The sequence below is a fragment of the Triticum urartu genome, chromosome 2, assembly GCF_003073215.2.
Source record: "Triticum urartu cultivar G1812 chromosome 2, Tu2.1, whole genome shotgun sequence".
NCBI lineage: Eukaryota > Viridiplantae > Streptophyta > Magnoliopsida > Poales > Poaceae > Triticum > Triticum urartu.
In genome coordinates, this window is record NC_053023.1 from 242781494 (window position 1) to 242787493 (window position 6000).

A 6000-nucleotide genomic window follows, 5' to 3' on the forward strand; every position below is an offset into this window, starting at 1 on the left:
GTCATTTTATATCATTTTTTGGTACTAACCTATTGACATAGTGACAAGTGTCAGTTCTTTGTAGACCTTCGGGTCCGTAGTTAGTAGCTAGATGGCTTTCTCTCTCTCGCTGAATTCTCAATACAATGGTCTCTTGGAGATCCATATGATGTAACTCTTTTCGCGTTGTGTTTGTTGGGATCTAATGAACTTTGAGTTTATGATCAGTCATATCTTTTTATATCCATGAAAGTTATTTGAGTTTCTTTGATCTCTTATATGCATGATCTCTTGTAGCCTCGTATTTCTTCTCCGATATTTGGGTTTTGTTTGGCCAACTTGATCTATTTATCTTGCAATGGGAAGAGGTGCCCGGTAGTGGGTTCGATCTTACGGTGCTTGATCCCAGTGACAGAAAGGGAACTGACACGTATGTATCGTTGCTACCAAGGATAAAAAGATGGGATCTATATCTAATGCAATAGATAAACGGATCTTGTCTACATCATGTCATTGTTCTTATTGCATTACTCCGTTTTTCCATAAACTTAATACACTAGATGCATGCTGGATAGCGGTCGATGTGTGGAGTAATAGTAGTAGATGCAGGAAGGAGTCGGTCTATAATCTTGGACGTGATGCCTATGTAATGATCATTGCCTGGATATCTTCATAATTATTTGAGGTTCTATCAATTGCCCAACAGTAATTTGTTCACCCACCATTTGCTATCTTTCTCGAGAGAGGCCACTAGTGAAACCTACGGCCCCCGTGTCTTCTTTCTCATATATTTGCTTGCGATCTACTTTTCCTTTGCATTTTTATTCAGATCTGTTAAACCAAAAATACAAAAATACTTTGCTTCAATTTATTCTATTTACGATCTATTATTTCAATCTATTACAAATTTCTGGCATCGTTACCCGAAAGGGATTGACAACCCCTTTAACACATCGGGTTGCAAGGTGTTGTTATTTGTGTGCATGTGTTGTTTACGTTGTGTTTCTTGGTTCTCCTACTGGTTCGATAACCTTGGTTTCTTAACTGAGGAAAATACCTACCTTCACTGTGCTACAACATCCCTTCCTCTTTGGGGAAATACCGACGTAGTCCTAACAGACAGGAGCTTTCTGGAGCTATAGTCAGGGAGCACTCAAAAGGAATTACTGGCGCCATTGCCGGGGAGTATCTTCAACATATACCAGTATCCTAATCAAAAATCTCATCTCCTCGCAATTCACATTATTTTCCATTTGCCTCTCGTTTTCCTCTCCCCCACTTCACAAAAAATTGTCGTTTTATTCGCCCTCTTTTTCGTTCGCCGTTTTCTCGTCAGGTCTCATGTTTGCTTGTGTTGCCATGTGCCCTCTATTTGCTTGCATCTTCGCTTGCCAAAAATCTATTTTTATGGATCCTCACCCACTTGCTAATCTTTTCAAGAGATCCAATTATGATGAACCAAATGCTAGTGATTTGAGTGCACTAGATTATCTTTATGAAGTTTTGCTTGAGAATCGTGAATCTGAAAATTGTGATGAAGAAATTTATGAAGTGATTCATGATAGCTCCTTGAATGAAAAGCATGATTGCAATGATTTTACTATGAATTCTATCAATATCAATTGTGCTAATAATATGCAAAACCCCAAGCTTGGGGATGCTAATTTTGCTATGTCCACTACTTGTTGCAATGATCATGATTGGGGTGATTCTTCTTATGATCTTGAAAATTTATTTAAGCCTCATGTTTAATATGTTTGCAATAATATCGAAAGTGGGTTTGGAAGAGCGTCAACTTCAGGTAAAAGTAATCCCACATATTTGGAGAGTGTTCAATCTTACGATTTTTTTGATGAAAGTGGGTTTGGAGAGGTCATGACTTTATTTGATGATAAACCCACTATTTTGGAAGAGTGTCATCGTTGTATGCATGTGGATCATATAGAGAATATGTTATGTGATAGCTATATTATTGAATTTGATTATGATCCTACATATAATTATTATGAGAGAGGAAAATATGGTTGTAGAAATTTTCATGTTATTAAATTTCCTCTCGTTATGTTGAGATTGGCAATGTTTTATTCCTCTCCTTTGCATATGCTAGATATTTCTTATCTTGAAAATTTGTTTTCCTATAAAATTCCTATGCATAGGAAGTATTTTAGACTTAAATGTGATTTTCACATGTTTCATGATGCTCTCTTTGTGTTCCAGTTACTATCTTTCGTGTGAGCATCGTTGAAATCTTATGCCTAGCTAGGGGCATAAAATGATAGCGCTTGTTGGGAGGCAACCCAATGAATAAAATTTATTTTTTCTTTTTGCTTTCTGTTCTTGAGTTTTTTCACAATTATGCTACTTTTATGATTGTGTTTTTTATGTTTTAATTAGTGTTTGTGCCAAGTAAAGCCTTTAGGATCTTCTTGGGTGATAGTTTTTTGATCTTGCTGAAAAAACAGAAACTTTTACGCTTACAAAATTAATTTTCGTTTTTTACCAGAGAGCGATAATATACCCATTCCAATTGCAGTAGATCAATATACAATTTTTTCAGGTCGTCCTAATTTTTCAGAATTTTTGGAGTTACATAAGTATTCGAAATAGTCAGATTACTACAGACTTTTCTGTTTTGACAGATTCTGTTTTTTTGTGTTGTGTGCTTATTTTGATGGCTCTATGGTTTTCTTTGATGATTTTTTGCCATAGAAAAGTTGGAATACAGTAGATATAATACAAAAACAAAATATGAATTGGTTTGATATAGCACTTATAGTAGTGATTTATTATTCTTATACTAACGGATCTCACAAAGGTTTTGTTGAGTTTTGTGTGATTGAAGTTTTCAAGTTTTGGGTTATCTTACGATGGATGGAAGAAGGGTAGAAGAGCCTAATCTTGGGGATGCCCCGGCATCGCAAGCTATTATCCAAGAATGAGCAACCAACTAAGCTTGGGGATGCCCCCGAGTGGCATCCCCTCTTTCTTCCAACAACTATCGATATTTTACTCGAGACTATATTTTTATTCGTCACATGATATGTGTTTTGCTTGGAGCGTCTTGTATGATATGTGTATTTGCTTGTTTTATTTTGTGTTTTAAGTCATCAATACTTGCTGGACACACCTATTTGAGAGAGCCAAAATTTTGTCATGACTTGTTAGAATTTCTCTCTTTGCTTCACTTAAATCTTTTATGAGCTAGGACTTGCTCTATTGCTTTACTTATATCTTTTTGAGCATGGTGTGCTTTGTTATTTTTGAAGAAATGCTCTCTTGCTTGACTTAGATTTATTTGAGAGTTAGTAAAATTTTGAAGGACTTCTCTCTTACTTCACTTAAATTATTTTGAGAGAAAGAAAATTTGTTGTGCTCATGATCTTCACTTATATTTGATTGAGCTTATGAAAAGCAACGCATGAAAATTAGTCCCAAAGTGATAGATATCCAAGAAGGATAAAAAAATTCATGAAGATTATTGGACAAAATAAACTTGATTCTTAGTAACAGTTTTGAGATATGATGATGTGATATGTGAGTTATGTTGATGAGTAATTATGCTCTAGTAAGAATATTGGTGTTAAGGTTTGTGATTCCTTATGCAAGCACGAAAGTCAATAATCATGCAATGAAAATTATATCCTACTTGTGGTGCATTATTCGGTGTTAGTTATGCTTAATGCTTGCTTATGAGATTATTCGTTTCTTGGTTGGTCGCTTCCCAATCATTCGCTAGCCTTCATTTTGCACTAAGTATGACCTCTACTTGTGCATCCAAAAACCTTTAAACTAGTTTTGCCACATGAGTCCACTATATCTACCTATATGCGGTATTCTTTTGTCATTCTTAGCAAATTTTCATGTGCCATCTCTAATTTTCAAAATAAACTTCTCTTTTGTGTGTTTGTTTCGCTCGCTGAACGGTAATGGGTGGCTAATATTTTCCATGCTGGATGTGTTATTCTCATGATGAGTGTTTATTAACTTGTCATTGCACGAGAGTATGGAAAAGGTCTAAGGGATGCCCAGTCCCGAAATGCAAAAAAATGAATTTACTTTATGTTGTCAAATAATAAATTCCTTGGAAAGTGTTGGTATGGAGGGCACCCGTGGATACGGTTAGCCATGGAAAGTGAAAGTATGGTGGAAAAAGGAATAAACTTTATTTTATGTTTGGGAACCGCCTATGGCATATCTAGCATGGAAAGTGTTGGGAACTCTAAGGCATTTTCGTTGGTGGGATGGATACACCTCTCAAAATGTTTTAATCTCTAATTTTTTCACTTTGAGCTCTGGCACCTCTACAAATCCCTACTCCCCTCTGCGAAGGGCTCTTCTTTTACTTTATGCAATTTTTATTTGAGTCTCCATCTTCTCTCATAAAAAGCACTAACTAGGAGGCAATATGATCGTACTTAAGTATTGGGTGTAGCTAATATTCGAGTGTGTTTCATGAATGGATCAATGTTTGAGCATGATGGGCTAGGGATAACTTCTTTTAGCATTGATATTTTGAAAGACATGGTTGCTTGTTGATATACTTGAGTATCTAAATTATTATGTCAAAACTAGACTATTGCTTTGAATCACATAAAAGTCCAATTGTCCATGCTATAAAGAGAAGAATATGATATGACATGATAAACATCACTCCACATCAAAAATTATGTTTTTATCACTTACCTTCTCGAGGACGAGCAGGAGTTAAGCTTGGGGATGCTGATACGTCTCCAACGCATCTATAATTTTTGATTGTTCCATGCAGTTATATTATCAATCTTGGATGTTTTATAATCATTTTATAGTCATTTTATATCATTTTTTGGTACTAACCTATTGACATAGTGCCAAGTGCTAGTTCCTCTTTTTTCCGTGTTTTTTACATCGCAGAAAATAAATATCAGACGGAGTCCAAATGCCACAAAACTTTACGGAGTTTTTTGGTGGACCAGAAGGAACATGGTGGGCCCTGGTTGAACCTGCGGGGAGTCCCGAGGAGGGGACAACCCACCAGGGCACACTAGGAGGCCCAGGCGCGCCCTGGTGGGTTGTGCCCACCTCGGGTGCCCCCTAGACCACCTCTTTACTCTATAAATACCCCAAAAATACCAGAACCCTAGAAGTGTCGACGAAATATTCATCCAGCTGTCACAGAGTCCAGAACCACCAGATCCAATCTAGACACCATCTCGGATGGGGTTCACCACCTCCATTGGTGCCTCTCCGATGATGCGTGAGTAGTTCTTTGTAGACCTTCAGGTTCGTAGTTAGTAGCTAGATGGCTTTCTCTCTCTCACTGAATTCTCAATACAATGGTCTCTTGGATATCCATATGATGTTACTCTTTTTGCGGTAGGTTTGTTGGGATCTGATGAACTTTGAGTTTATGATCAGTCATATCTTTTTATATCCATGAAAGTTATTTGAGTTTCTTTGATCTCTTATATGCATGATCTCTTATAGCCTCGTATTTCTTCTCCGATATTTGGGTTTTGTTTGGACAACTTGATCTATTTATCTTGCAATGGAAAGAGATGCCCAGTAGTGGGTTTGATCTTATGGTGCTTGAACCCAGTGACAGAAAGGGAACCGACACGTATGTATCGTTGCTACTAAGGATAAAAAGATGGGATCTATATCTAACGCAGTAGATAAACGGATCTTGTCTACATCATGGCATCATTCTTATTGCATTACTCCGTTTTTCCACGAACTTAATACACTAGATGCATGCTGGATAGCGGTCGATGTGTGGAGTAATAGTAGTAGATGCAGGCAAGAATCGGTCTACTAATCTTGGACATGATGCCTATGTAATGATCATTGCCTGGATATCGTCCTAACTATTTGAGGTTCTATCAATTTCCCAACAGTAATTTGTTCACCCACGTTTGCTATCTTTCTCGAGAGAAGCCACTAGTGAAACCTATGGCTCTCGGGTCTTCTATCTCATATATTTGCTTGCGATCTACTTTTCCTTTGCATTTTTATTCAGATCTATTAAACCAAAAATACAAACAT